The 24,071-nt window shown below is 42.4% G+C and overlaps 1 protein-coding gene across 4 annotated transcripts in view; it reads right to left on the reverse strand.

Annotated features, from left to right (window-relative positions):
* The window catches only part of FSHR (follicle stimulating hormone receptor), a 93,850-nt gene that overhangs the window by 34,419 nt on the left and 35,360 nt on the right, over window positions 1–24,071 (reverse strand). The window lies entirely within an intron of this gene.

Consider the following 24,071-nt stretch of genomic DNA (forward strand, 5'->3'; position numbering starts at 1 on the left):
AATGGCATGAGGAACTGGGTGATCTTTAAGAACTGGATGATCTTTAAGGTCCTTTCAAATCCAAACCATTCTGTGCTTCTAAGACAAGTGATGGGAACAGAAGGGAAACTCATCAACAGCAGAAGACAATAACCCTTTTGGTGTTGGGCTTCATCATCTGTGTTCAGGGAGTTGTGGGCAGTGAGGGAAAAGGACAAGACCCTCTGTCCCTCACAATGCATTGTGCATCCTCTGCTACACTTTCTCCAGGAAATGATGGTACTGATGACTCTACTCATCACAGTTCTTCACAGATAAACCCCAGTTTACAGCACCAAAGTGGTGTTTTCTGACAGAAAGCCATTGCTATTCTTGTCCTTTGGGGAGTTTATGTACCTGTTACAGGCTGTCATTCCAATATTAAGGATAAAAAACATTCAGTTTGGGACATCAGTCACACAATGGGAACAATGAACAGCGCTGTCTGTGTTTTGGTTGCATAATTTGTGTGAATGATTTATTCATACCTGTGAAAAAATGCATACCTTGCTCATGGAAAACCCAAAGCACACTATCTTGGGTACAGCTATTTCTGGCATTAAAAGGACAACTGACTGCTTCTTACATCAAACAACCAACTCAAGAGACTCAGATCCTCTGTAGAGGATGGTAAATAATACCTGCAGCAGCAGCAACAAACAGAGAAGGAGGTTGATGGCTAGGATTTGTGCAAATTATTTGTTTTACAGTATAAATACACATAAACAGACAATTAGTCATAAAGTATATCTTATTATACATCACCAGGAGAGAAGACTGTTATTACATTGTTTGTAATACATGACACTATTAGCTTCAGCGCTAGCTATCAAAGCAAACCCAGGCGAGTAATCTAAGCATGAATTTTGATGTGTGCATCCTTTGAATAGATGGCATGCAAAACAATCAGGGGCAATGCCTTAAAAAACCCCAAGCCTCCAAAACCCAAAAGTACCCAGTGGTTGCAAAGCGCTTAGGCAACTGCCTAAGCTTAGTTTCCACTACATGCACAGCTCTACTGAAATGAACAGTGATCCTGAAAGGCATAAATTGCTTACTCAAGCACAGCCTGAGAGAAGAAAATCTATTCACCAAAAATGTTTTATAAAGGATAATTGTTTTTATATGACTTAAAAGAGATTTAAGGTGTGACAATATCACACAACGAAAGGATTTCCCTTAATTTCGTAGAATCACAGAATGGTTTGGGTTGGAAGGGACCTCAAAGCCCATCCAGTTCCAAACCCCTGCCATTGGCAGGGACACCTCCCACTCAATCAAGTTTGATCAAATCCTCGTTCAACCTGGCCTTGAACACCCCCAGGGACGGGACAGTCATGACTTTCCTGGGCAATCTGTGCCAGCGTCTCACCACTCTCACTGGAAAATATTTCTTCCTAATATTTGAACTAAATCTACAGCAAAATGTAACCATCATTACCTCTTCAGAAGGAACTGATTGCAGTCTAGCATCTCCACGTGCAACAGCCAGAGCCAGTGAGAGTAAGGAGAGATAGGGAAAACAAGGAGGAGGAGAAAAATGCTGCCAACATAGTAGCTGGGTTTAGCATGCCTACAACTTGCCCTTAGGCAGGGCTGTGGTTAAACCTTAATGACGTGTTCCAGAGCCCAGTGTGAAGCATAGGAAGCATTTCTCTTCAAACCGGCTGCACTCAAACTGTGACCCACAAAAATCGAAACACATTGAAATGGCCTTTTAACCAATTCTATTAGCAAGGAATTTGTAGTTCGTGGCAGTTTCTTTGTAGACCTCTAAAGAAAAAGTCTCTTATGCTAATCAAAGGCTTACAGTAAAAGCAAGACTGCATTCAACTCACAAACTAATGATCTTGCAGCCAAGTGGTCTCACATTTCAAAATAATGAAAGAATGGAAGACTGGTCATTTACGTGTCTTTTATGATAAGAATTACTTTCAGGATCAGAGCAGAGCACACAGACACGGATAGGGTAATCTTTCACCTGCTAGGAAATGTGCCTATTTGAAACAAATGTGGTTTTGTGTGTGTGTATATAGACAGGTATGGTATAGAAACTTAAAATACATGAGTGTTAAGGCAGAGTGGAGAAAAGATTGAGAGCAGCCATAAAGAGAAGGACTTAGGGATGTTGGTGGATGAGAAGCTCAACATGAGCTGGCAAAATGTATTAGCATTCTGGAAAGCCAACTGTATCCTGGGTTGCATCAAAAGCAGTGTGACCAGCAGGGTGAGGAAGGGGATTCTGCTCCTGTACTCGCTCTTGTGAGACCTCACCTGGAGTCCTGTGTTGAGTTCTGGAACTCTCAGTGCAAGGAGGACATAGATCTGTTAAAGCAAATCTGGAGAAGGGACATGAAGGTGATCTGGAGGCTGGAGCATACAAGCACAGGGTCTGAGATTTGTGTTGTCCAGCCTAGAGAAGAGAAGGCTCCAGGGAGACCTTATAGCAGCTTTCCTTAAATTCCCTTCCAAAGCAGGTATTCTCATGGGTTATACACATCATCTATTTACCTTATATTTACTGCAATACATCATAATTCAGCCTTTTGGCCTTTTATCCTCAGCCTTTTATGAGGGTTTTTTTTGTGGCAAAAATATCCTGTGGATTCCTGTGAACAGTTTTTATCCCTCTATACCTACCTGCAATCAGCAGCAATACTGGAGGTACCAGGTACTGATTCCCAGAGCAGGCAGCCTCTCTGGGCTATCTGCACTGCAACACATCAATAGCTTAGCATTGATTTAAGGGAAAAGGGAAGGAAAAATAAGACCACAAATTTTTATCTTTTTCTGCATTTCTTTAAGTATAAATAATCTTTAGAGCAATTTGCCAGGTCAGTTTAACTTGGTGGTTTGACTCATGCCACAATTTATCTCAAGCTTAAGAGGGAATTAGCAGGAGTGTGGTGTCACACAGGCAATCCTGCCCAGCATTCCTGAGACGAGCACTCCCAGGAGTGCTGAACATGTGTCTGAACAGAAAAATTAAATCACTGTTTCCATGGAGAGCTCTTATTTCATAGAATCATTTGTTTAGAAAAGACCTTTGAGATCATCAAGTCCAACTGTACCTGTCCACTACTTAATCATAACCCTGAACACCTCTTCTGCCCATATTTTAAATACCTCCAGGATGGGAACTCAACCACCTCCCTGGGCAGCTTCTGCCAGTACCTGACAGCCCTTTCAGTAAAGAAATTTTTCCTGATACCCTGTCTAAACTTCCCCTGGTGTAACTTGAGGCCATTTCCTCTCATGTTGTCACTTGTTACTTGGGAGAAGACCTCACCAGCCCACCTCACCACAACCTCCTTTCAAGTAGCTGAGAGCAATGACATTTACCCTCAGCCTCCTCTTCTCCAGGCTAAACAGCCCCAGGTCTCTCAGCTACTCCTCACAATGCCTGTGCACCAGACTCTTCCCCAGCTCCATTACCCTCCTCTGGACATGCTCCAGCTGCTCATTCTCCTTCTCGTCATGAGGGGCCCAAAACTGAACACAGTATTCGAGGTGCAACCTGAGGCCATTTTCTCTCATCCTATCACCTGTCACTTGGGAGAAGAGATCAACACTCACCTTGCTACAACTTCCTTTCAGGTAGTTGTAGTCCAGGCTAAAGAACTCCAGTTCCCTCAACATCCTCTCATAAGGCTTGTTCTCCAGCCCCTTCATCAGCTTTGTTGCCCTTCTCTGGATGTGCTCCAGCCCCTTAACGTCCTTCTTGTAGTGAGGGGCTTAAAACTGAACACAGTCTTTGAGGTGTGCACTTCCCCACCCCTGCTGGCCACACCATTTCTTATACAGGTCAAGATGCCATTGGCCTTCTTGACCACTTGGGCACACTGTTGACTCATGTTCAGCCAGCTGTCAACTAAAATCCCCCCAGGTCCTTCTCTGCCCGCAGCTTTCCAGCCACTCTTCTCTAAGCCTGTAGCTGCACAGTGTTGTTGTGTCCCAAGTGCAGGACCCAGCACTTGGCCTTTTTGAACCTCGTATATTTGGTTGCAGCACATTGATCCAGCCTGTTCGGTCTCTCTTCTTTCAGTCTGATCTGAAACAAGCCAGTCTGAAAATTCATTTTGAGAGCTTCCCTCTAAAGTGACAGGACAGTGCTACTATGTTGATTTAAGCAGGTTACAAAACAAAAGCTATTTTTCTTAAAATTATTGGAGTCTTTTGACCTTTTAAGAATAGATAGTTGACACTTTGTCCTGCCACTTCCCTTGTGAACATGGAAAACTTGTCTCCATACCATGATTTATTGAACACCAAGGAGTTACAGGTTAATACATCTCAGCAGCTATTGACATTTCAAAAATGAATTCAAGCACTGACTCTTCTCATCATCACTTTACTTTGCTAAAGATATACATACACGTTGCGCTGACCAGACTAAATAAGGATTACCCATTTAACCTACTGAGTATTAAGAGCGATTTCACACTTTGAGCAAATTCAGGTATACGTATGTCTTTGAAGGACATAGAATGATCGAAATATGCAATGGTTTGGGTTGGAAGGGGCCTTAAAGCCTGCTCAGTTACCCCTCCTGTCATGGGCAGGGACAATTCCCACTAGACCAGGCTGCTCAAGGCCCCATCCCACCTGGCCTACAACAATTCCAGGGATGGGGAATCCACAGCTTCCCTGGGCAACCTGTGCCAGTGTCTCATCACCCTCATTGTGAAGGATTTCTTCCTAATGTCTAATAAAATCTTACCTCTTCCAATGTAAAGCCATTCCCCTTCATCCTATCACTACATGTCCTTTCAAAAAGTCCCTTCCCACGTTTCTTGTAGGCCCCCTTCAGATACTGGAAGGCCTGACATTATCAAGAAGCACCAATCCTGCATCTTCCTGCCTTCTCCGTAGGGCATGACACCAAATTCTCGAATAAATCAATGCAAGCATGGGAAAAACAAAATGCAAATTTCCACAGAGCAGACGGAAGTGAAGGGGATTTTATTTCTATCAGTGCTTTAGCACCGTGCCTGCAATCCAGATGAAAGTCTGTTGAGAGTTGAATTGCATCAAATTAATTGTGCATGTAACAGTTTTAAATTGTTCTCTCTGATCTGAAAAAGCACATGGTTAGTCTGCAGAATTGGAACTGATAATGACTGGATCCAACAGCAGAAGCCACATCATTGTAAGAACTGATTTTATAATCAGTACAGTTTGGGGGGATAGATATCTCCTCGTATCCTGGCACTAAGGGGATGTATTATAACAGTTGTAGTTTTTTGCAATCAAAGCAGAAAATGCGTGAATCTTTGTAAGGTCAAATAAGCACGGAGGAAACAGCAGCTTTCCGCAGAAATGCCAGCTCCACGTAGGCAGCCTAGAGATGGAGTTGGTAACCCAGAGCCCTCCAGCTGCTGAGGCAGTGGCACCTGCTCTCTGTCCTCTGAATTTGAGCATCATTACCGTTTGCCTTTGACTATGACAGCTTGTAGGGATGGCAGAAAAATGTCTCTAAATAAAGACACTAACCCTAGTAATGACATGGTGTGAATGTTGTCCTATGCAGGGACGGGAGTTGGGCTTGACGATCCTTCTGGGCCCCTTCCAACTCAGGATATCCTATGATTCAATGATTGACTGACTTCTTTCTCAGGCACCGTGGGCTCAAGAGGATCATGAGACCATGCTAACAGACAAAGATGGTTGATCAGCTGAGGAAGGAACCGCCTCATCCAGAGCTGCTGACACAAGCTACATGCCCACATTATAACTCCTTCCATGGAAACACAGAAATGTGCTAGCAGCATTTATTGCCATTTATCTTTTATTACTTCTCTCTTGGCTTCAAGAGCCAGCTAATGATGAATAGTTTTATTAAGATGACCTGGGCAGACCTTGGGATAATCACTCAGGAGAGCGGCTGAACAAGAAAAAGGGAAAATAACTTTTAGGGAAAGCCAGTAGACAGCATTTCTTGGATAGGGAGAACATGTATCTTCCAGGACCAAAAGTCTAGTGACTGCCTTTCCAAACAGACAATCCTGAAGTAGGTATTCCCAGATACTTCCACTAAGGAAGTATACGTGAACAAGAGATGTCTCTGGAGGCATCATCATTACTAACTCCAAAGCATTACAGAAATGGAAAGATCCAGAATAGCAAGTCTCTCAGATATTCACAATATCTTTTAGCTAAGAGGAAAAATTATAAAAACACCCATCTTACTCCTCAGTTTTGGCATTAAAAATCTTCCCGGGTTTCTAAGAGGGCTCTGAGTAGTCACCTGAGCAAGTTATGCAGTATGTTGCATCCACTTGAGTGAAAATAAATCTCCATGACTTGATCCATCATGAGAAAAATATTAGCACTGTTAAACACAATTACAAATACAGACATTATCTTCCAGCTGTGAACATCATCCAATTCATCTCTCAAATATCTCCCCAGAAGGATTTAGTTTTCTTTTATGCAATGTGAAATACTCCTTTTCCAGCACAGAGGTTTCCTTCATGTCTTCTTTTCTACCTGCATTCATTCTTCCCTTCCATAAACCTGCCTAGTATTCCTGTGGATTGAGTAGGGCTGAGGCCTTGGTCCCCCAAACTCTGATTCATGTGCTATGGCTCCAGGCTCGGTCAAGACCCTACTGTACATATATTTGCGTATTGGGGTCCTCACAAATAAGCTACATGGGAAACGGTTTTTTTTATGCTTCCAAAATTAAAACCAAACCTCTACCTTGTGGCAAACTGCCAGAGAAAACAGAAGCAATGGCAAGAAGCTACTGAGTCAAAAGCTTTACAAAATAAGTGCATATTAACGAGGGCTCTTTTTCTGACTGTGATGTTGTGCTATCACAGCAGAAAAAAATAACATTAAGCCCAAAACTGTAGATTCTGTATTGATGGATACAGAGATGACATGTTACTCAAGCATGGGAATTACACACAATCCCAAACCCTCTCACCAAGCAGCTAATGACAGCAAAAAGCAGACTGATTCAACATATCAAGTCTTATTTGTCAAAGATAAGTCCTCTCAGTATCTAAAGAAGGCCTACAGGAAAGATGGGGAGAGTGCAAGGATAGGTTAAGGGGCAACACTTTTAAGTTGAAAGAGGGGGGATTTAGGCACAGGTTGCTGAGAGAAAGCATAGGTGTCCCTGGAGGTGTTCCAGGCCAGCTTGAATGAGGCTTTGAGCAACTTGATCCAGTGGTAGGTGTCCCTGCCCATGGCAGGAGGGTTGGAATTGGATGGGCTTTAAAGTCCCTTCTGACACAAAGCATTTTATGATTCTATGATACAAATGAACAGATCTGCACTATGAAACCCTGGAAACACACACACTTCCTCCTGAGTTTCTCTGACAAAAATAACCCTCTTCACCTGCAAACACTGCAAGACTGCACACATATAAGAAAGTCTTAATAGGGGGAAGGGAACATTCATAAAACTTCGGCCTGAGTCAAATCTATTACTATGTCTCTATGTTTGTGTTCTAATACAAGCAATGGAAATCAAAGAGTCAGAGAATGATAGAATCATAGAATGTCCTGAGTTGGAAGGGACCCACAAGGATCATTGAGTCCAACTCCTGTCCCTGAATAGGACAACTCCAACATTAACACTGTGTGTTTGAGGGTGTTGTCCAAATGCTTCTGGAATACTGCCAGGCTTGGTGCCATGACTGTTTCCCTGGGCAGCTGTTCCAGTGCTCCACCACCCTCTGGGTGAAGAACCTTTTCCTAATATTCAAGCTATGCAATGGCAGGCACATCTTCCTGCTGTTCCCTTGGGTCCTATCACTGGTCACCACAGAGAACAGATCAGTGCCTGCTCCTCCTTCTCCCCTTGTGAGGAAGCTGTAGACTGAGATGAGGTCTCTCCTGAGTCTGCTCTTCTCCAGGCTGAACAGAGAAAGATAAAACCATGGCCACAGGACAGCGCTTACTCACCAACACCAGCTAGCAGCTGCTTTTCTGCATGTCTAACATTGTCTACAAGGAATGTGCTCATGTACTCCAAGAGGGGCTTCTGCCAGAATTGTGCTGTGCAACTCAGGCTTGTGGAAATGCTGAACAAACAAGGATAAAGGCAAGCTGCTGTTGTAGTGCCTTAATAAGGCCTGGACTCAGGCCTTTGATGTGGGGCCCTCAGTATTGATTCTCCCAGAGGAATCCCCGTAGGAAGGAATGAGGTCAAACCCTTGAGAACCCAAAGGCAATTCCCTACCACTTGGGAACAACTTGTTTCTCCTATGTAAGAGCACTTTGATCTCCCTGAGTCCCCTTCTTCTCCACAATATCCTGGGTCATATCTAACGGGAGAAGTAGGAAGAAGTTGGAGCTAAAGATGATGGGAAAAACCTTATCTGAAATAGTTCTTCCTTCTAGATCAAGAGAAAAGCAAGAAGAATCTGTCTCCCCAGCCACAGCAATGAAAGAACTGAACAAGAAATGTGATTTGAATAAAAAAATGATGCTTGCCTTAGAAGCTGCTGTGTCTGTTCCTTGGCTGTGCTGCATTGCTTGTATTTATGATATTTTTTCTGTCTGACTTCTTGTATTGATGTAAACAAACTGGAACTTACAGTGTTTTCACAGCACACAAGGTTGGCAAAACCATTTTTTAGTTTCCAGTAAAACATTTTGAAAAAATGCTACTGATGAGAGAGGAAAAAAATACCCAGTCCTGAAGAGATCCCAAACCACAAAAATGACCATGTGGAAAAGGCATGTTGATGGAATACACTTAAAAAATAAATAAAGAAAATTAAATCCATCATTTTCTGATTGCTTTTGTCACTTTATTGAGACCAAAGATCTCAGACTCTGTAGCAGAAGGCATAGAAATCCATTGATTTTAATATATTGGATTTATCTCTACATCAACGTTCTATATTTTAGAGTGCATATTTCCCTGAATATTTAAATAAGTGTAGTTTCTAGAAAGCACACAGCTCAATACACAGAAGGATGCCAAGTACACAAACTTGAAGGCAATCCCATGAGAACAATTTAAGTTTCAGATTCAAAGCAACATTCTGTGTATGTTAAATACTGAATTAAGAACTAAAAGGTGTCTTCTGTATTGTTTTTTCCACCAGAATGAAAACAAAACATCTATTTTTGGATTATTTTAGTGGGAAAAAGAAAAAACAAATGCAATACATATTACCAAACATGACCAGACCTCCCTTTGAAAGATATTCTCTCCTGAAGTTATCTAAATCCGTAAGGATTTGGACTGTATCTCTGGACAGCAACACATTTTTCTTACATGTAGAAAGGTACGGCCAGCCGAAAGCAACCAGCAGTACCAGCACACATATCATCCATCCACACAAAGGTAGTAGGGATTTATTATATTCTTTCTGTTACACTGAAGATGGGTCTGCAGGATGGCACTAGGTAAGAGATTTCCCAGGCTAACCCCTTGTGCCTCATGACCTGCTGGGAGCCTTCAGTGAGGGCACATTAGGCAGCAGCTAAGGAATTTACATTTTCCCTGGGGGATGAGGTTTAACAAGGCCAAATGCCAGGTCCTGCACTTGGGGCATAACAACCCTATGCAGTGCTACAGACTGGAAGTCTGGCTAGAAAACTGCCTAGAGGAGAAGGACCTGGGAGTGTTGGTTGAACATGAGCCAGCAGTGTGCCCAGGTGGCCAAGAAGGCCAATGGCATTTGGCTTGTATCAGAAATGGTGTGACCAGCAGGTTCAGGGAGGTTATTCTCTGTATTTGGCACTGGTGAGATCACACCTTGAGTACTGTGTTCAGTTCTGGGCCCCTCACCACAAGAAGGATGTTGGGGCTCTGGAGTGTGTCCAGAGAAGAGCAACAAAGCTGGTGAGGGGGCTGGAGAACAAGTCCTATGAGGAGCATCTGAGATAGCTGGGGTTGTTTAGCCTTGAGAAGAGGAGGCTGAGGGGAGACCTTATTGCTCTCTACAACTACCTGAAAGGAGGTTGTGGAGAGGAGGGAGCTGGCCTTCTCTCCCAAGTGACAGGAGACAGGACAAGGTGGAACTGCCTCAAGCTCCGCCAGGGGATGTTCAGGCTGGACATCAGGAAAAATTTTTCACAGAAAGGGTCATTGGGCACTGGAACAGTCTGCCCAGGGAGGGGGTTGAGTCACCTTCCCTGGAGGTGTTTAAGGGACGGGTGGATGTGGTGCTGTGAGGCATGGTTTAGGGATTGTTAGGAATGGTTGGACTTGATGACCCAGTGGGTCCCTTCCAACCTGGTGATTCTATGATTCTATGATAAGTTACCGCTAGCACAAAATGGGTATTCCACTATGGCAGGTCAGGACCTGTCTGTATAGTGGCACCTATTTTACTTAAGGACCACCCATAGCCTGAACCAGATGAATCAGCTTCATTGTTAGAGTAATTTTACTTTGATTTAGTTGATCCTAATAAATTTAAACACACCTCTGTGTTTTAGTTTGTGGGATTTTTTGGGGTGGTTTTCTGTTTGTTCGTGTTTATTTATTTATTTGTTCTTTATTCTTTTAAGTGACACACACTTCTTCATAATCAATTTTATATCTTATTTTTAGACAAATGAATGCAACACTGCAAGCATACTCTATTTAGGAGACCTGTTAAAATTGTTTCATGCTACAGAATAGCTGCACTTCTGCTGATTTTTCTCTCTGTGTGCTGCTGAAGTCAATTTAAGGACAGTAATCCAGTGAAGATGGAGAGAGGCAGAGAAATTCATGTTCACTCAGATATGACCTGAATTCAGTGCACTCCCATCTCTGAACCAGCCCTGCGACTCTCCTAGATACATTTTGCCTCATAATTCAAGCTGTCCAGAAGGGCACCGACAGGATGCATGCTCTTATATCCTCCTCCTCCTTAAAGAGGTGCAGATGGAGGCTCGTTAGGAGGGTCCAGTTTGTGCTTGACATGACTAATTAGTAAGTTGTGCTAGAAGAAGAAGCAAGATCCCCTTTAAACAGGGAAGAATGCCTTTAATTTTCCTTTGGGTCACATTTAGCTAAAAATAAGGTGAAAAGACTCTATTAGATGTGACTGGTAGAATGTCACACTTCTCCACGTTTGAGGCAAAGCACAGCCAAATGCAATCCATCTTTCCCACAGTGATCCATAATGGAGCATGGTCACCCACCGAGACACCAGTGCTGTGGCAGAGCCCTTCCAAAGTCTGGCCAAAAGAAGCTTGCTGCTGAAACCCAGCTGCTGCAGCCCTGGCTTGCAATGAATCACCATCTCCTGAGGGCACAGGCTGAGCTCACCATCTCATGGTGAAAATAAACCATTCATCACGCACACGTGGACTGAATACAAACAAGTGACCTAGAAATTTGGGGTGTTCCAAGTCCTATTACCCTCTGCCTGAGTCATTCTCCTGTCACATGAAGCTTGTTGTGACTTATTTTGTGTGGGCTGTGGGGCTGGGGGGTGGTGACCAACCGAAACTCTACTTTCTCATTTAGTCCTCATTTAGTCCTAAAATGATGCATAACTCACTCAACAGACAAATAAAATAACAAAATGACTATGAAAGAAGAAAACGTGGTAGGAAAGGAAAAAACTTCCTTGTTGCATATCACATCTTCATTTGAATTAAGGAATAAATCTGAATGAATTATATTTTTTAATTTGTTTAGCTATGCTAACAGTCACCATGCACTGGTGGTTTTAGCAGCCTTTTCTCTTTATATGTATAACTCAAGAATCACCATAGCAACTTGCTTCCTAATTAGCCTTCAGTTACTAACAATCAGTACTATCAGACAAGGGCAGTGCTGGTGTAAACTCTATAGGTTTGTAAACATGCTACTTAGAGTCAATAACAGCAAGAAGAGGAGTGGGTTCCTGGACCATCTTCCCCAAAGGATGGTCACTGTCCTGCTAGTGCTCATTCTCCTATGAACAAAAGGAGTTGTAGCAATGAGACTTTTGCCATTTACCCAACTGCAGAGAGCTTTTAACCTGCCAACGAATTCACAAAATACAGAGAACAGAAGCATCCTTAGATCTGCAGATAAAAAGACACCTTATTGTCACGTTGTTGGGACTGATGATGACTGCACGCTACCAAAATCAAGAATTAACGCGTCACAGATATTTATCAATGCAGATACATCTGAAATCAATCTCCCTGCATGAGAAGGATACGAAAACCAAGAAGTGTGACCAGCAGGGTGAGAGAGGTGATTCTGTTCCTCTCCTCTGTTCTCATGAGATGTCATCCAGAGTCCTCTGTCCAGTTTTGGAATTATCAGCACAGGAAGGACATGCATCTGTTACAGCAAGTCCAGAGACCACAAAGATGATCAGAGGGCTGGAGCACCTCCCATTCAGGACAAGCTGAGAGAATTTGGCTTGTTCAGCCTGGAGAAGATAAGGCTCCAGGGAGGTGCTGGAGCAGCTTCCAGTACTGGAAGGGGCTACAGGAAAGCTGAGGAGGGGCTTTGGGTCAGTGAGTGCAGGGATAGGACAAAGGGGAACAGTTTTAAGCTGAAAGAGGGGAGATTTAGATGAGACCTTAGGAAAGGATTTCCTGTGAGGGAGGTGAGGCACTGACACAGGTGGTAGATGGTGGATGCAGAGAAGTGGAGGATCCCAATTCCTGGAGGTGTTCAAGGACAGGCTGGATGGTTCTTGGAGCAACCTGATCCAGTGGAAGGTGTCCTTGCCCATGTCAGGGGATTTGGAACTGGATAGGCTTTGAGGCCCCTTCCAACCCAAACCATGCTATGATTCTATGATTCCGTGACTCTATGAGCTCTGAAGACTGGAAGAAGGTGAGACTGACCAGTTCACAGGAAGATGCTCCCAAGGATTTAAGCCTGTATAGTGCTTAGCTGAGATGCCATTAGGAAGTCCTCTCTCCAAGCCCACTGCTGACAGAATATTTCCTTTTTGCAGCCTATGTTAACACGTTATCTCTTACCCTGAAAGTACAGTGCCTAGCAGCACAGCAGGATGAAAACATAATGTGTTATTCAGAAGTACTCTGGGTCCTGGGAATACAAACTAGGCTCCTTGGAACTGACAGATGAAGGCTGGTGAAAAGCCACTTCACTTGTTAGCATGCTAAAGTCCGTACCCAGAAACACAGGCAAAACCAAACTTATTTTTAAATAAACAGTGCGCGTTGTCAATTATGCCTCGGCACGCTGCTATGGCAGATGAACTGTGATCCATTTAGTTGCCTCCCTAAGAATGCTTAGTTCTCTCCTCTATTCCTTTCAAGAGGTGACCTCTTTGTGGTGGCTGTGCCTCCAGCCTCAGCTCAACCTAGCTTGCCGTGCCAGGTCCTGAAACACAGGGTCAGGCTCAGGGACAGAGAAGCCACGATGTGGTGAAAATGTAATGACATGACAGATTGTATAGTGCTGTGTGATGGGACTACAAGCCATGAGCTTTGAAGCAAGATGTCTTAACCTTCCTCCGCACAAAATGCTCCCCAAAAACCCTCATACAAAATAAAGATCCGTGTCCTTCATGTGCTGAAGGCTTCAGAACTGAATGCAGGACTCCAGGTTTCATCACATGAGAGCAGAGTAGAGAACCAGAATCCCTTTCCTTGCCATGCTGGTCACACTGATTTGGATGCTGGCCAGTCTATAAGTGATAATTCTGCATTATTCATCGTTTTAGTGGAGAAATTTCACAGCACAAAGGCAACATGGAGTGACCATTCCAGGAGTTTGCATTTAGAACTCAGTGTTAGGTGCATTTCTTCTCCTCAAAGGAGAGCACCCTACGAGATGGACAAAATAAATTCTCTGTACAGATGAGCTATTGCATAATTGTTCCAGAAATGTTCTCTTGAACCTTCTCCTTCAGCAATCAGAACCAGCAGCTCTCGGAGATGAGGTTCTGAACCAGAAAAGCCACCAGTCTGTCCCTGTTCCTTGCTCCTAACCTTTTGCTGACTTAATTCGAAAAAGCACAGATACCAACACTTTGTCAGCATTCTATATTCTCTCAGAATCATTTGTAATTTCCATCTGTGGTGTTGGCTCCCCAGGCATTCAAAATATTTTATGGCTTAGTATCTGTCTTCCACTCTAAATCCTATCAATTTAAATCTTTGCCAGACTACACATATGCATATATATAAAGTATATACATATCCACCCATTCTACAATGCAGTAAGTAGTTTACTTACAAAAGGTACCTAATTCTTACTTACTTTTAAAGTAAGTTTTTTTCAGCACAGGGAGGACATGGATCTGTTAGAGTGAGTCCAGAGGAGGTCATAAAGATGATACGAGGTCTGAAGCGCCTCCCATACAAGGACCGGCTGAGAGAGTTGGGCTTCTTCAGTCTGGAGAAGAGAAGACTGCGGGAGACCTTACAGCAGCATTCCAGTACCTAAAGGAAGCTACAGGAAAACTGGAGAGGGGTTCTTGATCAGGGAGTACAGGAAAAGGATGAGGGGGGACATGTTTTCAGCTGAAAGAGGGGAGATTGAGATGAGATTTTAGAAAGAAAATATTTCCTGCGAGGTTGGTGACACTGGCACAAATTGCCCAGGGAAGTTGTGGCTGCCCCATTCCTGGAGGTGTTCCAGGCTAGGTTGGATGAGGTTTTGAGCAATCTGATCCAGTGGAAGGTGTCCCTGCCCATGGCAGGGGGGCTGGAACTGGATGAAATTTGAGGTCCCTTCCAACCCAAACCATTCTATGATTGTAAAGAATCAAGCACATATCTGGAACTCTTTATCAAAAACCTGTTCCTTCCTCAGAAATCAAAACAAATATCCACAATATTTTTTGAGCAAATTGTTCTTGGCTTGGTTGCAAAACAGACAATGGACACAACAAATCTCTGCTTTTACACCTGGGATGCATTGAGGCCAGCTGTGTCTTTGATAGAAAAATCAAAATGCAGCTCACTAATAACAATAAAGTGCTCAGCTGTCTCTCCACTGAACAAAGCAGTCATCAAACTAATGATTAAATCAACATCAGTCATTTGGCATAATAGAAATGAAGGTTGTGCAGCTTAACGCTGTCAGAGAATCAACACCTCCTGCTTTGGAAATAAATGTCTTGACTTCATCTCAACATTTGTTTTCCATAAATGCTGACATTTGTATCAGCATTTGTATAGCAAGCAGAAACAATCCTTCATTGCAACACGCCAGTTCTACTAACAGTATTTCTTATTTCTACAATAAACAGAAAAGCTGGATAAAGTTAACATTGGAAGGTGTTCCTAAAATCCTCCTGAAATTGCCTTAGTCTTCCCTATATGGTGCTAGCCTCCCTCTTGTGAAGGGAGGCTACAATATTTAGTAGGAGCAACAATAAAAATTGAAGAATTAAAGAATCACAGAATGGTTTCTGTTGCAAGGGATCTCAAAACCCACACAGTTCCAATATCCCCCGCCATGGGCAGGGAGACCTTCCACTGCTTCAGGATGCTCAAGCCACCATCCAACTTGGCCTTGAGTGCTTCCAGGGATGGGGCAGCCACTAACTCCCTGGTCAACCTCTGCCAGTGTCTCACCACCCTCATTGTGAAGAATTTGTTCCTAATGTCTGATATAAATCTTCCCCCTTGCAAATTAAAGTCATTCCCCTTTGTCCTATCACTACACATCCTTGCTGAAAGTCCCTCCTCATCTTTCTTTTAGACCCCTTCAAGTACTGGAAGGCTACTATACGGTTTCCCTGGAGCCTTTCTCTTCTCCAGATAGAATAATTCCAACTGTCTCCATCTGTCCTCAGAGCAGAGGTGCTCACGCACCCAGATCATCTTCATGGGCCCCTCTGGACCTGTTCCAACAGTTCCATATCCTTCTTAAGTGGGGGATTCCAGAACTGGTCACAGTAGTCCAGATGTGGTCTCACTAGAGGGGAGTAAATGGGGAGAATTCCCTCCCTCACCCTTCTGTCCATACTTCTTTCGCTACAGCTCAGGACACATTCGCCTTCTGGGATGCGAGTGCACATTGCTGGCTCATGTCAAGCTTTTAATCAACCAGCACTCCCAAGTCTACTTGAGAGTAGGGCTACTACTCCCACAGGGCTACTTTTAATCACGTCGTTCCCTAGCCTGTATTGCAACTGCAGATTGCCTCAGCTTAGGCGTAGGACCTTGCACTTGGCCTTGTTGAACCTCATGAGGTTCATAGAATCATAGAATCACATGGTTGGAAAAGACCTCTTGGATCATCAAGTCCAACCACAGGTTCACACAGGCCCACTTTGGGCACAATTTCAGGTAGGTCGCACCTTTTACACTCACGTGCTGTGCAGTTACATACATGCACACACAAGATTAATAGATAAAAATCCTATAAAAACTTGCCTTCTCATGAAAAAATTACTTTCCTTTCCACTTCATACATATTTTTACAGCAGCACTTTTTAAAGCAAACCCAAAAGTTGGATCTATCTGGAAGGTGACAGCACCACAATGCCTCTCATGGCATGTTGGCATCGAAATTCCCACAGCACCATGATACAACAGGAACCATGGTCCCTCACCATCCTCTTACAACTCTTTAAAAAACATTTGTTGACCCTAAAGCAGCTTACTTCTATTAATTTTGTTTTAATCTTAATTTTGTATTTACAATTCTCTTTGTTTTCAAGTTAATATATTTTATTCTGAAGTAGATCCAGAATTTTTGGAGTTATTATGTAAGTAATGTACAAAAAAAGAATTAATTTTTACAAATTATTTGGTGATATTAAAGCAAAATATACTTATTTTATCAAGAAAAAAGTATCTATTTAAATCAGAACAATATTCTGAAACATCACAGAAGAACGACTATTTGCCATCTATGACCTATGAATTACATTTGGAAATGTAAAATTAATTAGGACCAGCCATTCTGAGTTCTCATTTAACTTTCTGACACAAATACGTAACTTTAATAAATGTATCACTCAGCCAGCTTAATAAAATTTCATGTTTCTTAGAAAATGTGTATTTTTATATTTATAGAATCACAGGATTGTTTAGGTTGGAAAAGATCTCTCAGATCATTGAGGCCAACTCTTAAGCTAACAGTGCCAATTCCACCACTAAACCACCTCGCTAAGCACCACAACTGCCTGTCTTAAATCCCTCCAGGGTGGGGGACTCCATCATTTCCCTGGGCAGCCTGTTCCAATGCTTGGCAACCTTTTCCATGAATGAGTTTTTCCAATATAAACCTCCCCTAGCACAACTTGAGGCCATTTCCTCTCCTCCTATTCCCTGTTACTCGGGAGAAGAGACAACACCCATCTTACTACAATCCCCTTTCAGATAGTTCTAGGGCACAAAAAGGTTTCCCCTCAGCCTTACAAAATCACTTAAATGATCACCTATTCTACTTCGAAAATACAAGAATTCTGTAATAAGAACAACTTGAATCTTCCTTTATTTCAAAATTCAGTGAAGTTACTGGAAGGCAGAGATGGCAACTGAAGAACTGACATGTTTTGGGGAAAAAACTTGACTCTGTCATCAGCCGTTGTACATTTTACAACACTGATTCTGGCCCCTCTTGAAAGAAAAACACACTCAAAACCACCTGTGATGAGCATCAGAAAGTTGGCCAAGTGGGCATTTCAATCTCTTCAGCATGCATAAAACACATCCCCCAGGGGAAAAGAAGAAAGGTGAAGATGTTAATTCCACATCAGAGGATGGCTATCAGTTCTGAGGCTCTTTGCTAAGTTTATCAGTTGCAATAATCAGCTTTGTGCCCCTGATGCAAGGGCCTAGAGTGAGGCTACCTTGCAGAGCCAAATGAGTAGGAGAAAGCAAATATCTGCGTGTGAAGCACCTCAGTGTGCATAAATCTGACCCATTGCCTTGCTGGAGTGGTGGTAGGGCAAGCCTACCAAGAAATTATCTTAATGATGGAGAAAATAACCTTAATAACTTTGAATATTTTCATTTGGAGAGCTTTTTTTGACCACTGAGCTGAGACCTTTCCTTAAGAGCAGTGCATTTTGTCTTCAAATCCCATTTTGGATGAATAAGCCCACATCTTTATATGCAAAAGAGCAATGTTGATTTAGCCTGCACTTAATTTTATCTGGTTTGTTTGCATAGAGGAAGGCAGAAGAACATTGGATCAAAGTTTTCCACTGAAGAACAGTGGGAACTCGCACAAGCATTTGCCCATGTTTTGTCTTTACGAATCAGGACCAGAAATTATGTCCAAGATGATTCTTCCATGAAATACTACAATCTCTAATGCTGGCATCATACCAATGCTGGTAATAAATAAAGATCCTGCTAACAGTTCATTACCACAACACTCATTCTTACTCTACAAAAGGAATTAATGACAAAGTGTATTTTCTCTTTTCCCTTTCTAAATGTACTTTATCAAAGCAAGCAAGCATCAAGATACCAAACTACCCAGAAAGAATTAGGGTATATGTCCTTTTCTTGTATTCTAACACATTTCAATTAAAATATGCAAATATCAGCATGATTTTCTGGGACTTTTCAGATAGATAAGTTAGAAAATGTTGATATGGACACTACGAATTGATTTTACACTCTCTACCTGCTTTTAAGGGCTCTTACTTTATTTGTAATATTATTTCACCCAAAGATTAGCAAAAGATTGAGATCAGGTCACACATTTAGTGAAATACAATAAAGCTGCTCTGCTCTTTGATATCAACAGTGAATTACTGACATGGAGAATACATTTCTACTTCACTTTTTTGTGATTTTGTGAGAGGTGACAACAATAACTGCAAGTGTAAGACCTCTTCCTTATATAAGCTTTGGCAGGGAAAAGCAGAATGCCAGGGGATGATGCAGCAGAACATTTATAGCTTATAGTAAAATTACGCAGTCTTCGTTCACTTCTTCTTGTGTTTAGAACACAAGACATGGCTTCTACTTTAAGGACATAAAGGGAACTGAGAATACACCAGGATTCGTACGTATTCATATGAAACAGTTACATTTGCTGACTAAAGGGTGGCATTTGCAAAGGATCCAGGAAGGTCACTTGAAGTGATGGCACTCCTTCTAGAAGAAAATGCACTGAAGCTGCTCATGGCTGCACTGAGAGTAGCACAGGGCGCTGCTTCACCCAGGTCCTCCACTGAAGACCACAGAATCAGAGAATAGTTTGGGTTGGAAGGGACCTCAAAGCCTATCCAGTTCCAATCCCCTGCCATGGGCAGGAACACCTTCCACTGGATCAGTTTGCTCAAAGCCCCATCCAGCCTGGCCTTGAACACCTCCAGGGATGGGGCATCCACAACTTCCCTGGGCAACCTGTGTCAGCACCTCACCTTAGCCAGAGGAAAACATTTCTTCCTAAGATCTCATCTAAACCTCCACTATTCCAGCTTAAAATTTGCCACCCTTGTCCTATCCCTTCACTCCCTGATAAGGAGGCCCACTTCAGCTTTCCTGTACATGTGTCACAGGACCCCTGGGAGAAACTCGCACAGCTGTTTGCCTTTCAAATCCTATTTGTGGGAACCATTTCAAAGGACAGAGCGCAGTAATGGGCAAATGGAGACTGACACCCTGGATGCTGTTGGGCTAAGGAATGCCTACAGTATGTATTGCAGAGAAAAATCATAGAATCATAGAGGTTGGAAAAGACCTCTAAAATCATCCAGCCCAACCCCACCGTGCCTGCTAAATCATGTCCCGAAGTGCCGTAGTTAGATGTTTTTTGAACCCTTCAGGGATGGAGATTCCACCTCTGCCCTGGGCAGCCTTTTCCAGAGCTTTACCACTCTTTGGGTAAAGAATTTTTTCCTGACATCCAGTCTAAACCTCCCCTGGCACAACTTGGGACCATTTCATCTCATCGTATTACGTGTTACTTGGGAAAAGAGAGCTTTCTTACATGATTTTGCTGCTGAACCAGAGGCCTGAAGTGTAAGCAGCCCCTCCAGCATAGAAAAGAGTTGGTTCAAATCCCCTGATCTCTGTCAAACATGGACAGTCAGCTGGGATGGGGGCATCTGGGACTTGGAAATCCACCTTAAGGAGCCAGGAAGCCTCTTGTGATTGCTCAGTGCCAGACAACCAGCCTGTGGTGACTGGGCAGCCTTCAGTACCTGCTGCCTGGCACCATGTAAGGCCAGGCAGAGCAGAGGGGAAACCCCTGCATCATAAGAGTGGCTCCATTAAAACATTAATTCTTTGGCATATCAGCCTGCACTGTGAATTTCTTTGCTTATGCTGGATATTTGCCTTAATGTTTTTGAAACTTAGTCCTCCGTTCCCTGAGAGAAAAGGCATATTTAGACTAATTTAAATGCATTAAGTAGCATACTTATTTTCATGCCCTGTCCTTAAGATGGTGAATGATACACATAACTTCCTATAACGTAAATTAGAATTTAATACCCAAAGAGTTGCACCTTGAAAATGTACCCTGAAGTATTTCTACCAAAGTATGATTGTTACCTGTTTCAGCGTGTATTTTGCTGCACAGAATGCACTGTGTCTCCATTTCAGCTTAAGGATGTAAATAAGTATTTTTGTAAGCATGCTCTATTTAACTTATATATAACAGCAGATCCTGTAAATCCAGAGGTTTGCTTCTTGAAAAAAAAATAAAATAAGAAAAAAATAGCAGATTTACCTAAATGATGCAAAAAAGGATAGAGAGGAACTCCTGCCTAGAACCAATTTCCAAATGTCTTGGTTACACTGACTCTTAACAATTTTCTTAGAATAGCTTTAATGATCTTATTTGATCACAGGCTTTTGCATAACAAATGGAGCAGCACACAATACATTGTGCAAGAAAAACTGGAGAAGCCGCAAAACACTGATCAACTTTCTTGGTAGGAGAAAACACAGACACCTCAGGTGACCTGACTTCCGACTTCCCCCCTTCTATCGCAACTTTTTTGGCTGTATACTGCCAGGTGGCATGGAATCACATACTGGGTCTGACTGAAACTGATTTCGGGAGCACATGGAATGGTGGACATCCCTTACACTTTTGCTAGCTCAGGTAGGTCTGCTGGTTACTACTGAAGAAGGTCTGAATGGTGAATTCACCATTTTCATAGAATCATGAATCATTAAGCTTGGAAAATACCTCTAAGCTCATCCAGTCCAACCACCTGCCCAACACCACTGTGCATACTAGATCATGTCCTGAAGTGCTACATCTATATGTTTTTGAACGTCTCTGGGGAAGGAGACTCCACCACTTCCCCAGGCACCCTCTTTCAATGCTTCACCACTCTTTCAGTAATTTTTTTTTTCCCAGGTTGTTAAAATTTGCTAAATAAAGTGAAAACTTCCCACTATGCCAAATTCTCCTGATGAGACCTTTACAATCAAGCCAAGAACTTTGCTTCTTCTGCACTCATAGGGAGGTACAAACAATAGAATCAGAGGAAATGGCCTCAAGTTGTGCCAGGGGAGGTGCACATTGGACATTGGGAAAAATTTTTTTACTGAAAGTGTGGTGAAGCACTGAAAAGGCTGCCGAGGGCAGAGGTGGAGTCACTGTCCCTGAAGTGGTTCAGAAAAACATGTAGATGTTGCACATGTAGATGGGCTGACTGTTGGACTGGATGATCTTAGAGGTCTTTTCCAACTTTAATGATTCTATGATTCTATGATTCTACACTTTAAAATCTACCCTGTGTACAGACATACTGATCTGTATAAGATACTGCTACTCTTCAGTAATGCATTCAGGAAACATTGTCACTCTTCACTTTTATCCTGTTTGGTTTGAGCTGAGCACATCCATACAGTGTATCAAAGTAACTCATCAAGCTATCCACTTTTAACTGTATGGAAGTATCACATTATTAATAGCTGTTTTTTTTTAAATAGGCTACAGTTTGCTTTAATCTTCCTTTTCTGTGCATGATCTTGCAAGAGTGAAAAGGCTTTTCATACAAAGGCTGTGTTTTTATATGCAAATTTATCATTTGATTACATTATTTTGTCCCTACACCACCATGAATATTTCTGATTAGTGTTTTATGGGTTAGGTTTAGGATTTGTGAGCTATTTCATATTTTATCTGCTTGCCATATCATCTGCAAATACCTCATCTTTGTTGATGTTGATTGGTCTCATTTACATATTCATCACACTTTTATTTTCAAGGATGTGTTGCTATAAACTGTTTGGCCCCACGTCTCCTCCATGTACTAATAGTACATAGATGTATTTTCAAATTGAGCTCATTTCCATATATAATTCTTTTGGTTAACAATAAATCACCACTTAGAGACGTTCTAGTCAATGCATTTGCTATCTTCATACACATCTGACATATGGTTTCTAAGTAATTAAAGACAACAGGAGCAGTTTACAATGCACTTAGCATCCCACTTCATAGTCCAGAGAGCTCCATGATTTTCAGAAGGACTAAGCTAAGAGGAATCTTGCAGGACTGGGGAGAAATGAGTGCTAACAAAAATGGCAATGCAGAGCTGATTACTCCTAACTGGTAACTCTTCACCACAAAAAAATTAGATTCTTATTCTTTCCTCAAGAAAAATTACCATTTACGGTGGTGCTTGATGAGGTTGTGAGAGTCTGGATCCGTGTATACAGCAACTGGAGGCTTTTTAGTGTGTCTTATGTGCCAATAGAAGGTTTCTGAACCTGTGGTGATGCCCTGAAATGGATCTTGCACTTCAGAAAAGGACAGGTGCTATGTGAGCTCTGCCACTCGCTGTTGACCAGCAGCTCTTCAATCCTCATTACATGTTCATTGTTTATTCTTCATCAGTCTCCATCCTCCTCTCAAGTAAAAAATGATAGGACAAGAGGAAATGGCCTCAAGTTGCACCAGGGAAGATTCAGATTAGATACTAGGAAAAATATCTCTGTTGAAGGAGTGGTGAAGCATTGGAAGAGACTGCCCAGGAAAGCAGTTAGGTCTCCATTCCTGGAGGGATTTAAAAGATGAGTGGACAAGGTACTCAGTGATATGAACTAGTAGTGGATAGGTACAGTTGGACTCGATGGTCTCAAAGGTCTTTTCCAACCAAATGATTCTGTGATTCTATGACCTATCTTTTTCTATGTTCCAACCCCTTTCCCTTTCCCTCAGTCTATCTTCTGGCACATTCACCTTCTTGCTAGATCCCTTACTTATGCAAAGTTATGAGGGAAAAGGGTAGAAATTAAGCAGAGAAATATCAGGAATGGATTGCTTTTTAATTTTCCTGTTATAATCATAGCACTGAAAAAGGCACTGATTTAAAGTGAATTTCCCAACTCCTTCTCAGACATGTCTTGGGTGCGCTGCCTGTTTATGACCTTCTCCTGTTAGGATGTCAGCACTAGGTGTGCTTCTAAACAAAGTGCTGTGATTTGTTTGTGTGTAAAATAATTCAGAAACATCATACACACCTCTGAGTATTTCCACTTAGACAGTGGTAGTTCTCATTTCTGGTGCTAGCACCAGTGAACCCAGAGATCTGCTGTTGCTAAAGAACAGTAGAAAACATACTAACTAAGGATTTCTCCTTCTAATATTGGAGGGCTGTAATACATCCATACTAGTATACAAATGAATGTACGATACATTGGTTCATCAAAAATTCTTATGTTTATATCTCCAGGCTTATCACTAGAAGTCACAGAAACTGGACACTAACACCCTTTATGTGCTAAGATTGTTTGATTTATCGCCCATAATAAACTTCTGTTATGTGTCCTACACGAAACCTAGGGAGGCGCTCTTTATCAGGGAGTACAGGGATAGGAGGACGCTGAATGATTTTAAGCTGAAATAGGGGAGACTGAGATGAGATATGAGGAAGAAATGTTTTCCTGTGAGGGTGCTGAGGCACTGGCCCAGGTTGCCCACAGAAGTGGTGGATACCCCATCCCTGGAGGTGTTCAAGCCCAGGTTGGATGAGGGTTTGAGCAACCTGATCCAGTGGGAGGTGTCCCTGCCCATGGCAGAGGGTTGGAACTGGATGGGCTTTGAGGCCACTTCCAACCAAACCATTCTACTATTCTATCCTGCCAGATGACTTTGAACTTGCACAAAGCAATCCTATTCATTCATTAGTGAAAAGAGAATTGGCTGACTTTTTATGAACAGGAGTTCTTTTCCTCCCTAATCTTCCATCGATTTATTCCAACCCATTACAAAATTATCACAAT

This window comes from Cuculus canorus, chromosome 3, assembly GCF_017976375.1.
Source record: "Cuculus canorus isolate bCucCan1 chromosome 3, bCucCan1.pri, whole genome shotgun sequence".
Taxonomy (NCBI): domain Eukaryota; kingdom Metazoa; phylum Chordata; class Aves; order Cuculiformes; family Cuculidae; genus Cuculus; species Cuculus canorus.